Source organism: Pseudorasbora parva, chromosome 2 (assembly GCF_024679245.1).
Source record: "Pseudorasbora parva isolate DD20220531a chromosome 2, ASM2467924v1, whole genome shotgun sequence".
In the NCBI taxonomy this organism is placed as follows: domain Eukaryota; kingdom Metazoa; phylum Chordata; class Actinopteri; order Cypriniformes; family Gobionidae; genus Pseudorasbora; species Pseudorasbora parva.
The window spans coordinates 62,655,297-62,667,344 of NC_090173.1; the positions used below are offsets into that span (position 1 = coordinate 62,655,297).

At 47.9% G+C, this 12,048-nt stretch overlaps 18 non-coding genes across 18 annotated transcripts; 7 read left to right on the forward strand and 11 right to left on the reverse strand.

Annotated features, from left to right (window-relative positions):
- The first annotated feature begins 106 nt into the window (after window positions 1-106).
- On the forward strand, window positions 107-178 carry trnag-ucc (transfer RNA glycine (anticodon UCC)). The gene has a single exon. It is a non-coding gene; the product is annotated as a tRNA-Gly (tRNA).
- A 109-nt stretch (window positions 179-287) lies between these two features.
- On the reverse strand, window positions 288-359 carry trnad-guc (transfer RNA aspartic acid (anticodon GUC)). The gene has a single exon. It is a non-coding gene; the product is annotated as a tRNA-Asp (tRNA).
- A 526-nt stretch (window positions 360-885) lies between these two features.
- trnad-guc (transfer RNA aspartic acid (anticodon GUC)) lies at window positions 886-957 on the reverse strand. Its single transcript has one exon. It is a non-coding gene; the product is annotated as a tRNA-Asp (tRNA).
- Window positions 958-1,494: 537 nt separating this feature from the next.
- On the reverse strand, window positions 1,495-1,566 carry trnad-guc (transfer RNA aspartic acid (anticodon GUC)). The gene has a single exon. It is a non-coding gene; the product is annotated as a tRNA-Asp (tRNA).
- A 1,125-nt stretch (window positions 1,567-2,691) lies between these two features.
- On the reverse strand, window positions 2,692-2,763 carry trnad-guc (transfer RNA aspartic acid (anticodon GUC)). The gene has a single exon. It is a non-coding gene; the product is annotated as a tRNA-Asp (tRNA).
- Window positions 2,764-3,108: 345 nt separating this feature from the next.
- On the forward strand, window positions 3,109-3,180 carry trnag-ucc (transfer RNA glycine (anticodon UCC)). Its single transcript has one exon. It is a non-coding gene; the product is annotated as a tRNA-Gly (tRNA).
- Window positions 3,181-3,289: 109 nt separating this feature from the next.
- Window positions 3,290-3,361, reverse strand: trnad-guc (transfer RNA aspartic acid (anticodon GUC)). The gene has a single exon. It is a non-coding gene; the product is annotated as a tRNA-Asp (tRNA).
- Window positions 3,362-4,496: 1,135 nt separating this feature from the next.
- trnad-guc (transfer RNA aspartic acid (anticodon GUC)) lies at window positions 4,497-4,568 on the reverse strand. Its single transcript has one exon. It is a non-coding gene; the product is annotated as a tRNA-Asp (tRNA).
- A 1,746-nt stretch (window positions 4,569-6,314) lies between these two features.
- trnad-guc (transfer RNA aspartic acid (anticodon GUC)) lies at window positions 6,315-6,386 on the reverse strand. Its single transcript has one exon. It is a non-coding gene; the product is annotated as a tRNA-Asp (tRNA).
- A 1,136-nt stretch (window positions 6,387-7,522) lies between these two features.
- trnad-guc (transfer RNA aspartic acid (anticodon GUC)) lies at window positions 7,523-7,594 on the reverse strand. The gene has a single exon. It is a non-coding gene; the product is annotated as a tRNA-Asp (tRNA).
- A 355-nt stretch (window positions 7,595-7,949) lies between these two features.
- Window positions 7,950-8,021, forward strand: trnag-ucc (transfer RNA glycine (anticodon UCC)). Its single transcript has one exon. It is a non-coding gene; the product is annotated as a tRNA-Gly (tRNA).
- Window positions 8,022-9,146: 1,125 nt separating this feature from the next.
- trnag-ucc (transfer RNA glycine (anticodon UCC)) lies at window positions 9,147-9,218 on the forward strand. Its single transcript has one exon. It is a non-coding gene; the product is annotated as a tRNA-Gly (tRNA).
- A 109-nt stretch (window positions 9,219-9,327) lies between these two features.
- On the reverse strand, window positions 9,328-9,399 carry trnad-guc (transfer RNA aspartic acid (anticodon GUC)). Its single transcript has one exon. It is a non-coding gene; the product is annotated as a tRNA-Asp (tRNA).
- Window positions 9,400-9,942: 543 nt separating this feature from the next.
- Window positions 9,943-10,014, reverse strand: trnad-guc (transfer RNA aspartic acid (anticodon GUC)). The gene has a single exon. It is a non-coding gene; the product is annotated as a tRNA-Asp (tRNA).
- Window positions 10,015-10,369: 355 nt separating this feature from the next.
- Window positions 10,370-10,441, forward strand: trnag-ucc (transfer RNA glycine (anticodon UCC)). Its single transcript has one exon. It is a non-coding gene; the product is annotated as a tRNA-Gly (tRNA).
- Window positions 10,442-10,552: 111 nt separating this feature from the next.
- trnad-guc (transfer RNA aspartic acid (anticodon GUC)) lies at window positions 10,553-10,624 on the reverse strand. Its single transcript has one exon. It is a non-coding gene; the product is annotated as a tRNA-Asp (tRNA).
- A 345-nt stretch (window positions 10,625-10,969) lies between these two features.
- Window positions 10,970-11,041, forward strand: trnag-ucc (transfer RNA glycine (anticodon UCC)). Its single transcript has one exon. It is a non-coding gene; the product is annotated as a tRNA-Gly (tRNA).
- A 536-nt stretch (window positions 11,042-11,577) lies between these two features.
- On the forward strand, window positions 11,578-11,649 carry trnag-ucc (transfer RNA glycine (anticodon UCC)). Its single transcript has one exon. It is a non-coding gene; the product is annotated as a tRNA-Gly (tRNA).
- Window positions 11,650-12,048: the final 399 nt, after the last annotated feature.

A 12,048-nucleotide genomic window follows, 5' to 3' on the forward strand; every position in this document is an offset into this window, starting at 1 on the left:
GCGAGTCCAAACAGACAGAGTTTCAGTTCCTCTGCACACAGTCGCTGAAAATGTGTTGGGAGCATTGACCGCCTAAGGTGGCGTTCAGCAAACAAGCAAAATGCCTGCGTTGGTGGTATAGTGGTAAGCATAGCTGCCTTCCAAGCAGTTGACCCGGGTTCGATTCCCGGCCAACGCAATTCTTTTGCTCAAAAATGTCTCCCGGGGCCCTGGCCAACTCTTTGTGTCACTTGTAGCTGGAGCAATAACTTTTGAATGGGTCTTTGGGCAGCAGTAAAGTACTAGACCTCCCCGTCGGGGAATCGAACCCCGGTCTTCCGCGTGACAGGCGGAGATACTGTCCACTATACTAACGAGGAGTTGCAGAAGGCTGGCGTCGCACCCGATCAGCGCAACTGCTGCTCGCCGCAAACATCCTTCCCATTTGCAGGTACGGCCTCATGAGTCATATCGCTTCAAAGAAGCCAACAGAACATCTATTATATAAATAAATATGAAGTGTCTGTATAAATTGTGGAATGTCACTGAATTAGAGAGCTTGTTTTTCAATGAAGAGATTGGTAGGTAGAGTCCATAGGTTAATGCATTTATTTCAGTTGCGAGTCCAAACAGACAGAGTTTCAGTTCCTCTGCACACAGTCGCTGAAAATGTGTTGGGAGCATTGACCGCCTAAGGTGGCGTTCAGCAAACAAGCAAAATGCCTGAGTTGGTGGTATAGTGGTGAGCATAGCTGCCTTCCAAGCAGTTGACCCGGGTTCGATTCCCGGCCAACGCAATTCTTTTGCTCAAAAATGTCTCCCGGGGCCCTGGCCAACTCTTTGTGTAACTTGTAGCTGGAGCAATAACTTTTGAATGGGTCTTTGGGCAGCAGTAAAGAATTAGACCTCCCCGTCGGGGAATCGAACCCCGGTCTTCCGCGTGACAGGCGGAGATACTGTCCACTATACTAACGAGGAGTTGCGGAAGGCTGGCGTCGCACCCGATCAGCGCAACTGCTGCTCGCCGCAAACATCCTTCCCATTTGCAGGTACGGCCTCATGAGTCATATCGCTTCACAGAAGCAAAGAGAAGCCAACAGAACATGTAAAATATAATTAAATATAAAGTGTCTGTATAAATTGAGGAATGTCACTGAATTAGAGAGCTTGTTTTTCAATGAAGAGATTGGTAGGTCAGGTCCATAGGTTAATGCATTTTTTTCAGTTGCTGGTCCAAACAGACAGAGTTTCAGTTCCTCTGCACACAGTCACTGATAATGTGTTGGGAGCATTGACCGCGTAAGGTGGCGTTCAGCAAACAAGCAAAATGTCTTCGTTGGTGGTATAGTGGTGAGCATAGCTGCCTTCCAAGCAGTTGACCCGGGTTCGATTCCCGGCCAACGCAATTCTTTTGCTCAAAACTGTCGCCCGGGGCCCCTGGCCAGCTCTTTGTGTCACTTGTAAATGGAGCAATAACTTTTGAATGGGTCTTTGGGCAGCAGTAAAGGACTAGACCTCCCCGTCGGGGAATCGAACCCCGGTCTTCCGCGTGACAGGCGGAGATACTGTCCACTATACTAACGAGGAGTTGCAGAAGGCTGGCGTCGCACCCGATCAGCGCAACTGCTGCTCGCTGCAAACATCCTTCCCATTTGCAGGTACGGCCTCATGAGTCATATCGCTTCAAAGAAGCCAACAGAACATCTATTATATAAATAAATATGAAGTGTCTGTATAAATTGTGGAATGTCACTGAATTTGAGAGCTTGTTTTTCAATGAAGAGATTGGTAGGTAGAGTCCATAGGTTAATGCATTTTTTTCAGTTGCGAGTCCAAACAGACAGAGTTTCAGTTCCTCTGCACACAGTCGCTGAAAATGTGTTGGGAGCATTGACCGCCTAAGGTGGCGTTCAGCAAACAAGCAAAATGTCTTCGTTGGTGGTATAGTGGTGAGCATAGCTGCCTTCCAAGCAGTTGACCCGGGTTCGATTCCCGGCCAACGCAATTTTTTTGCTCAAAACTGTCGCCCGGGGCCCCTGGCCAGCTCTTTGTGTCACTTGTAAATGGAGCAATAACTTTTGAATGGGTCTTTGGGCAGCAGTAAAGGACTAGACCTCCCCGTCGGGGAATCGAACCCCGGTCTAACGCGTGACAGGCGGAGATACTGTCCACTATACTAACGAGGAGTTGCAGAAGGCTGGCGTCGCACCCGATCAGCGCAACTGCTGCTCGCCGCAAACATCCTTCCTATTTGCAGGTACGGCCTCATGAGTCATATCGCTTCAAAGAAGCCAACAGAACATCTATTATATAAATAAATATGAAGTGTCTGTATAAATTGTGGAATGTCACTGAATTAGAGAGCTTGTTTTTCAATGAAGAGATTGGTAGGTAGAGTCCATAGGTTAATGCATTTTTTTCAGTTGCGAGTCCAAACAGACAGAGTTTCAGTTCCTCTGCACACAGTCGCTGAAAATGTTTTGGGAGCATTGACCGCCTAAGGTGGCGTTCAGCAAACAAGCAAAATGCCTGCGATGGTGGTATAGTGGTGAGCATAGCTGCCTTCCAAGCAGTTGACCCGGGTTCGATTCCGACCAACGCAATTCTTTTGCTCAAAACTGTCGCCCGGGGCCCCTGGCCAGCTCTTTGTGTCACTTGTAAATGGAGCAATAACTTTTGAATGGGTCTTTGGGCAGCAGTAAAGGACTAGACCTCCCCGTCGGGGAATCGAACCCCGGTCTTCCGCGTGACAGGCGGAGATACTGTCCACTATACTAACGAGGAGTTGCAGAAGGCTGGCGTCGCACCCGATCAGCGCAACTGCTGCTCGCCGCAAACATCCTTCCCATTTGCAGGTACGGCCTCATGAGTCATATCGCTTCAAAGAAGCCAACAGAACATCTATTATATAAATAAATATGAAGTGTCTGTATAAATTGTGGAATGTCACTGAATTAGAGAGCTTGTTTTTCAATGAAGAGATTGGTAGGTAGAGTCCATAGGTTAATGCATTTATTTCAGTTGCGAGTCCAAACAGACAGAGTTTCAGTTCCTCTGCACACAGTCGCTGAAAATGTGTTGGGAGCATTGACCGCCTAAGGTGGCGTTCAGCAAACAAGCAAAATGCCTGCGTTGGTGGTATAGTGGTGAGCATAGCTGCCTTCCAAGCAGTTGACCCGGGTTCGATTCCCGGCCAACGCAATTCTTTTGCTCAAAACTGTCTCCCGGGGCCCTGGCCAACTCTTTGTGTCACTTGTAGCTGGAGCAATAACTTTTGAATGGGTCTTTGGGCAGCAGTAAAGAATTAGACCTCCCCGTCGGGGAATCGAACCCCGGTCTTCCGCGTGACAGGCGGAGATACTGTCCACTATACTAACGAGGAGTTACGGAAGGCTGGCGTCGCACCCGATCAGCGCAACTGCTGCTCGCCGCAAACAGGCTTCCCATTTGCAGGTACGGCCTCATGAGTCATATCGCTTCACAGAAGCAAAGAGAAGCCAACAGAACATGTAATATATAATTAAATATAAAGTGTCTGTATAAATTGAGGAATGTCACTGAATTAGAGAGCTTGTTTTTCAATGAAGAGATTGGTAGGTAGAGTCCATAGGTTAATGCATTTTTTTCAGTTGCGAGTCCAAACAGACAGAGTTTCAGTTCCTCTGCACACAGTCACTGATAATGTGTTGGGAGCATTGACCGCGTAAGGTGGCGTTGAGCAAACAACAAAATGCCTGCGTTGGTGGTACAGTGGTGAGCATAGCTGCCTTCCAAGAAGTTGACCCGGGTTCGATTCCCGACCAACGCAATTCTTTTGCTCAAAACTGTCGCCCGGGGCCCCTGGCCAGCTCTTTGTGTCACTTGTAAATGGAGCAATAACTTTTGAATGGGTCTTTGGGCAGCAGTAAAGGACTAGACCTCCCCGTCGGGGAATCGAACCCCGGTCTTCCGCGTGACAGGCAGAGATACTGTCCACTATACTAACGAGGAGTTGCAGAAGGCTGGCCTCGCACCCGATCAGCGCAACTGCTGCTCGCCGCAAACAGGCTTCCCATTTGCAGGTACGGCCTCATGAGTCATATCGCTTCAAAGAAGCCAACAGAACATCTATTATATAAATAAATATGAAGTGTCTGTATAAATTGTGGAATGTCACTGAATTAGAGAGCTTGTTTTTCAATGAAGAGATTGGTAGGTAGAGTCCATAGGTTAATGCATTTTTTTCAGTTGCGAGTCCAAACAGACAGAGTTTCAGTTCCTCTGCACACAGTCACTGATAATGTGTTGGGAGCATTGACCGCGTAAGGTGGCGTTCAGCAAACAAGCAAAATGTCTTCGTTGGTGGTATAGTGGTGAGCATAGCTGCCTTCCAAGCAGTTGACCCGGGTTCGATTCCCGGCCAACGCAATTCTTTTGCTCAAAACTGTCGCCCGGGGCCCCTGGCCAGCTCTTTGTGTCACTTGTAAATGGAGCAATAACTTTTGAATGGGTCTTTGGGCAGCAGTAAAGGACTAGACCTCCCCGTCGGGGAATCGAACCCCGGTCTTCCGCGTGACAGGCGGAGATACTGTCCACTATACTAACGAGGAGTTGCAGAAGGCTGGCGTCGCACCCGATCAGCGCAACTGCTGCTCGCTGCAAACATCCTTCCCATTTGCAGGTACGGCCTCATGAGTCATATCGCTTCAAAGAAGCCAACAGAACATCTATTATATAAATAAATATGAAGTGTCTGTATAAATTGTGGAATGTCACTGAATTTGAGAGCTTGTTTTTCAATGAAGAGATTGGTAGGTAGAGTCCATAGGTTAATGCATTTTTTTCAGTTGCGAGTCCAAACAGACAGAGTTTCAGTTCCTCTGCACACAGTCGCTGAAAATGTGTTGGGAGCATTGACCGCCTAAGGTGGCGTTCAGCAAACAAGCAAAATGCCTGCGTTGGTGGTATAGTGGTGAGCATAGCTGCCTTCCAAGCAGTTGACCCGGGTTTGATTCCCGGCCAACGCAATTCTTTTGCTCAAAAATGTCTCCCGGGGCCCTGGCCAACTCTTTGTGTCACTTGTAGCTGGAGCAATAACTTTTGAATGGGTCTTTGGGCAGCAGTAAAGAATTAGACCTCCCCGTCGGGGAATCGAACCCCGGTCTTCCGCGTGACAGGCGGAGATACTGTCCTCTATACTGACGAGGAGTTGCGGAAGGCTGGCGTCGCACCCGATCAGCGCAACTGCTGCTCGCCGCAAACAGGCTTCCCATTTGCAGGTACGGCCTCATGAGTCATATCGCTTCACAGAAGCAAAGAGAAGCCAACAGAACATGTAAAATATAATTAAATATAAAGTGTCTGTATAAATTGAGGAATGTCACTGAATTAGAGAGCTTGTTTTTCAATGAAGAGATTGGTAGGTCAGGTCCATAAATGCATAAATCCAAAAATGCATTTTTTTCAGTTGCTGGTCCAAACAGACAGAGTTTCAGTTCCTCTGCACACAGTCACTGATAATGTGTTGGGAGCATTGACCGCGTAAGGTGGCGTTCAGCAAACAAGCAAAATGTCTTCGTTGGTGGTATAGTGGTGAGCATAGCTGCCTTCCAAGCAGTTGACCCGGGTTCGATTCCCGGCCAACGCAATTTTTTTGCTCAAAACTGTCGCCCGGGGCCCCTGGCCAGCTCTTTGTGTCACTTGTAAATGGAGCAATAACTTTTGAATGGGTTTTTGGGCAGCAGTAAAGGACTAGACCTCCCCGTCGGGGAATCGAACCCCGGTCTAACGCGTGACAGGCGGAGATACTGTCCACTATACTAACGAGGAGTTGCAGAAGGCTGGCGTCGCACCCGATCAGCGCAACTGCTGCTCGCCGCAAACATCCTTCCTATTTGCAGGTACGGCCTCATGAGTCATATCGCTTCAAAGAAGCCAACAGAACATCTATTATATAAATAAATATGAAGTGTCTGTATAAATTGTGGAATGTCACTGAATTAGAGAGCTTGTTTTTCAATGAAGAGATTGGTAGGTAGAGTCCATAGGTTAATGCATTTTTTTCAGTTGCGAGTCCAAACAGACAGAGTTTCAGTTCCTCTGCACACAGTCGCTGAAAATGTTTTGGGAGCATTGACCGCCTAAGGTGGCGTTCAGCAAACAAGCAAAATGCCTGTGATGGTGGTATAGTGGTGAGCATAGCTGCCTTCCAAGCAGTTGACCCGGGTTCGATTCCTGGCCAACGCAATTCTTTTGCTCAAAACTGTCGCCCGGGGCCCCTGTCCAGCTCTTTGTGTCACTTGTAAATGGAGCAATAACTTTTGAATGGGTCTTTGGGCAGCAGTAAAGAATTAGACCTCCCCGTCGGGGAATCGAACCCCGGTCTTCCGCGTGACAGGCGGAGATACTGTCCACTATACTAACGAGGAGTTGCGGAAGGCTGGCGTCGCACCCGATCAGCGCAACTGCTGCTCGCCGCAAACAGGCTTCCCATTTGCAGGTACGGCCTCATGAGTCATATCGCTTCACAGAAGCAAAGAGAAGCCAACAGAACATGTAATATATAATTAAATATAAAGTGTCTGTATAAATTGAGGAATGTCACTGAATTAGAGAGCTTGTTTTTCAATGAAGAGATTTGTAGGTCAGGTCCATAGGTTAATGCATTTTTTTCAGTTGCTGGTCCAAACAGACAGAGTTTCAGTTCCTCTGCACACAGTCACTGATAATGTGTTGGGAGCATTGACCGCGTAAGGTGGCGTTCAGCAAACAAGCAAAATGTCTTCGTTGGTTGTATAGTGGTGAGCATAGCTGCCTTCCAAGCAGTTGACCCGGGTTCGATTCCCGGCCAACGCAATTTTTTTGCTCAAAACTGTCGCCCGGGGCCCCTGGCCAGCTCTTTGTGTCACTTGTAAATGGAGCAATAACTTTTGAATGGGTCTTTGGGCAGCAGTAAAGGACTAGACCTCCCCGTCGGGGAATCGAACCCCGGTCTAACGCGTGACAGGCGGAGATACTGTCCACTATACTAACGAGGAGTTGCAGAAGGCTGGCGTCGCACCCGATCAGCGGAACTGCTGCTCGCCGCAAACATCTTTCCTATTTGCAGGTACGGCCTCATGAGTCATATCGCTTCAAAGAAGCCAACAGAACATCTATTATATAAATAAATATGAAGTGTCTGTATAAATTGTGGAATGTCACTGAATTAGAGAGCTTATTTTTCAATGAAGAGATTGGTAGGTAGAGTCCATAGGTTAATGCATTTTTTTCAGTTGCGAGTCCAAACAGACAGAGTTTCAGTTCCTCTGCACACAGTCGCTGAAAATGTTTTGGGAGCATTGACCGCCTAAGGTGGCGTTCAGCAAACAAGCAAAATGCCTGCGATGGTGGTATAGTGGTGAGCATAGCTGCCTTCCAAGCAGTTGACCCGGGTTCGATTCCTGGCCAACGCAATTCTTTTGCTCAAAACTGTCGCCCGGGGCCCCTGGCCAGCTCTTTGTGTCACTTGTAAATGGAGCAATAACTTTTGAATGGGTCTTTGGGCAGCAGTAAAGAATTAGACCTCCCCGTCGGGGAATCGAACCCCGGTCTTCCGCGTGACAGGCGGAGATACTGTCCACTATACTAACGAGGAGTTGCGGAAGGCTTGCGTCGCACCCGATCAGCGCAACTGCTGCTCGCCGCAAACAGGCTTCCCATTTGCAGGTACGGCCTCATGAGTCATATCGCTTCACAGAAGCAAAGAGAAGCCAACAGAACATGTAATATATAATTAAATATAAAGTGTCTGTATAAATTGAGGAATGTCACTGAATTAGAGAGCTTGTTTTTCAATGAAGAGATTTGTAGGTCAGGTCCATAGGTTAATGCATTTTTTTCAGTTGCTGGTCCAAACAGACAGAGTTTCAGTTCCTCTGCACACAGTCACTGATAATGTGTTGGGAGCATTGACCGCGTAAGGTGGCGTTCAGCAAACAAGCAAAATGCCTGCGTTGGTGGTATAGTGGTGAGCATAGCTGCCTTCCAAGCAGTTGACCCGGGTTCGATTCCCGGCCAACGCAATTCTTTTGCTCAAAACTGTCGCCCGGGGCCCCTGGCCAGCTCTTTGTGTCACTTGTAAATGGAGCAATAACCTTTGAATGGGTCTTTGGGCAGCAGTAAAGGACTAGACCTCCCCGTCAGGGAATCGAACCCCGGTCTTCCGCGTGACAGGCGGAGATACTGTCCACTATACTAACGAGGAGTTGCGGAAGGAGGCGTCGCACCCGATCAGCGCAACTGCTGCTCGTCGCAAACAGGCTTCCCATTTGCAGGTACGGCCTCATGAGTCATATCGCTTCAAAGAAGCCAACAGAACATCTATTATATAAATAAATATGAAGTGTCTGTATAAATTGTGGAATGTCACTGAATTAGAGAGCTTGTTTTTCAATGAAGAGATTGGTAGGTAGAGTCCATAGGTTAATGCATTTTTTTCAGTTGCGAGTCCAAACAGACAGAGTTTCAGTTCCTCTGCACACAGTCGCTGAAAATGTGTTGGGAGCATTGACCGCCTAAGGTGGCGTTCAGCAAACAAGCAAAATGCCTGCGTTGGTGGTATAGTGGTGAGCATAGCTGCCTTCCAAGCAGTTGACCCGGGTTCGATTCCCGACCAACGCAATTCTTTTGCTCAAAACTGTCGCCCGGGGCCCCTGGCAAGCTCTTTGTGTCACTTGTAAATGGAGCAATAACTTTTGAATGGGTCTTTGGGCAGCAGTAAAGGACTAGACCTCCCCGTCGGGGAATCGAACCCCGGTCTTCCACGTGACAGGCGGAGATACTGTCCACTATACTAACGAGGAGTTGCAGAAGCCTGGCGTCGCACCCGATCAGCGCAACTGCTGCTCGCCGCAAACATCCTTCCCATTTGCAGGTACGGCCTCATGAGTCATATCGCTTCAAAGAAGCCAACAGAACATCTATTATATAAATAAATATAAAGTGTCTGTATAAATTGAGGAATGTCACTGAATTAGGGAGCTTGTTTTTCAATGAAGAGATTGGTAGGTCAGGTCCATAGGTTAATGCATTTTTTTCAGTTGCTGGTCCAAACAGACAGAGTTTCAGTTCCTCTGCACACAGTCACTGATAATGTGTTGGGAGCATTGACCGCGTAAGGTGGCGTTCAGCAAACAAGCAAAATGCCTGCGTTGGTGGTATAGTGGTGAGCATAGCTGCCTTCCAAGCAGTTGACCCGGGTTCGATTCCCGGCCAACGCAATTCTTTTGCTCAAAAATGTCTCCCGGGACCCTGGCCAGCTCTTTGTGTCACTTGTAGCTGGAGCAATAACTTTTGAATGGGTCTTTGGGCAGCAGTAAAGAATTAGACCTCCCCGTCGGGGAATCGAACCCCGGTCTTCCGCGTGACAGGCGGAGATACTGTCCACTATACTAACGAGGAGTTGCGGAAGGAGACGTCGCACCCGATCAGCGCAACTGCTGCTCGTCGCAAACAGGCTTCCCATTTGCAGGTACGGCCTCATGAGTCATATCGCTTCAAAGAAGCCAACAGAACATCTATTATATAAATAAATATGAAGTGTCTGTATAAATTGTGGAATGTCACTGAATTAGAGAGCTTGTTTTTCAATGAAGAGATTGGTAGGTAGAGTCCATAGGTTAATGCATTTTTTTCAGTTGCGAGTCCAAACAGACAGAGTTTCAGTTCCTCTGCACACAGTCGCTGAAAATGTGTTGGGAGCATTGACCGCCTAAGGTGGCGTTCAGAAAACAAGCAAAATGCCTGCGTTGGTGGTATAGTGGTGAGCATAGCTGCCTTCCAAGCAGTTGACCCGGGTTCGATTCTCGGCCAACGCAATTCTTTTGCTCAAAAATGTCTCCCGGGGCCCTGGCCAACTCTTTGTGTAACTTGTAGCTGGATGTTCACTTGTAGCTGGAGCAATAACTTTTGAATGGGTCTTTGGGCAGCAGTAAAGAATTAGACCTCCCCGTCGGGGAATCGAACCCCGGTCTTCCGCGTGACAGGCGGAGATACTGTCCACTATACTAACGAGGAGTTGCGGAAGGCTGGCGTCGCACCCGATCAGCGCAACTGCTGCTCGCCGCAAACAGGCTTCCCATTTGCAGGTACGGCCTCATGAGTCATATCGCTTCACAGAAGCAAAGAGAAGCCAACAGAACATGTAATATATAATTAAATATAAAGTGTCTGTATAAATTGAGGAATGTCACTGAATTAGAGAGCTTGTTTTTCAATGAAGAGATTTGTAGGTCAGGTCCATAGGTTAATGCATTTTTTTCAGTTGCTGGTCCAAACAGACAGAGTTTCAGTTCCTCTGCACACAGTCGCTGAAAATGTGTTGGGAGCATTGACCGCCTAAGGTGGCGTTCAGCAAACAAGCAAAATCCCTGCGTTGGTGGTATAGTGGTGAGCATAGCTGCCTTCCAAGCAGTTGACCCGGGTTCGATTCCCGGCCAACGCAATTCTTTTGCTCAAAACTGTCGCCCGGGGCCCCATGGCCAGCTCTTTGTGTCACTTGTAAATGGAGCAATAACTTTTGAATGGGTCTTTGGGCAGCAGTAAAGTACTAGACCTCCCCGTCGGGGAATCGAACCCCGGTCTTCCGCGTGACAGGCGGAGATACTGTCCACTATACTAACGAGGAGTTGCAGAAGGCTGGCGTCGCACCCGATCAGCGCAACTGCTGCTCGCCGCAAACATCCTTCCCATTTGCAGGTACGGCCTCATGAGTCATATCGCTTCAAAGAAGCCAACAGAACATCTATTATATAAATAAATATAAAGTGTCTGTATAAATTGAGGAATGTCACTGAATTAGAGAGCTTGTTTTTCAATGAAGAGATTGGTAGGTCAGGTCCATAGGTTAATGCATTTTTTTCAGTTGCTGGTCCAAACAGACAGAGTTTCAGTTCCTCTGCACACAGTCACTGATAATGTGTTGGGAGCATTGACCGCGTAAGGTGGCATTCAGCAAACAAGCAAAATGCCTGCGTTGGTGGTATAGTGGTGAGCATAGCTGCCTTCCAAGCAGTTGACCCGGGTTCGATTCCCGGCCAACGCAATTCTTTTGCTCAAAAATGTCTCCCGGGACCCTGGCCAGCTCTTTGTGTCACTTGTAGCTGGAGCAATAACTTTTGAATGGGTCTTTGGGCAGCAGTAAAGAATTAGACCTCCCCGTCGGGGAATCGAACCCCGGTCTTCCACGTGACAGGCGGAGATACTGTCCACTATACTAACGAGGAGTTGCGGAAGGCTGGCGTCGCACCCGATCAGCGCAACTGCTGCTCGCCGCAAACAGGCTTCCCATTTGCAGGTACGGCCTCATGAGTCATATCGCTTCACAGAAGCAAAGAGAAGCCAACAGAACATGTAAAATATAATTAAATATAAAGTGTCTGTATAAATTGAGGAATGTCACTGAATTAGAGAGCTTGTTTTTCAATGAAGAGATTGGTAGGTCAGGTCCATAGGTTAATGCATTTTTTTCAGTTGCTGGTCCAAACAGACAGAGTTTCAGTTCCTCTGCACACAGTCACTGATAATGTGTTGGGAGCATTGACCGGGTAAGGTGGCGTTCAGCAAACAAGCAAAATGCCTGCGTTGGTGGTATAGTGGTGAGCATAGCTGCCTTCCAAGCAGTTGACCCGGGTTCGATTCCCGGCCAACGCAATTCTTTTGCTCAAAAATGTCTTCCGGGACCCTGGCCAGCTCTTTGTGTCACTTGTAGCTGGAGCAATAACTTTTGAATGGGTCTTTGGGCAGCAGTAAAGAATTAGACCTCCCCGTCGGGGAATCGAACCCCGGTCTTCCACGTGACAGGCGGAGATACTGTCCACTATACTAACGAGGAGTTGCGGAAGGAGGCGTCGCACCCGATCAGCGCAACTGCTGCTCGCCGCAAACAGGCTTCCCATTTGCAGGTACGGCCTCATGAGTCATAACGCTTCAAAGAAGCCAACAGAACATCTATTATATAAATAAATATGAAGTGTCTGTATAAATTGTGGAATGTCACTGAATTAGAGAGCTTCTTTTTCAATGAAGAGATTGGTAGGTAGAGTCCATAGG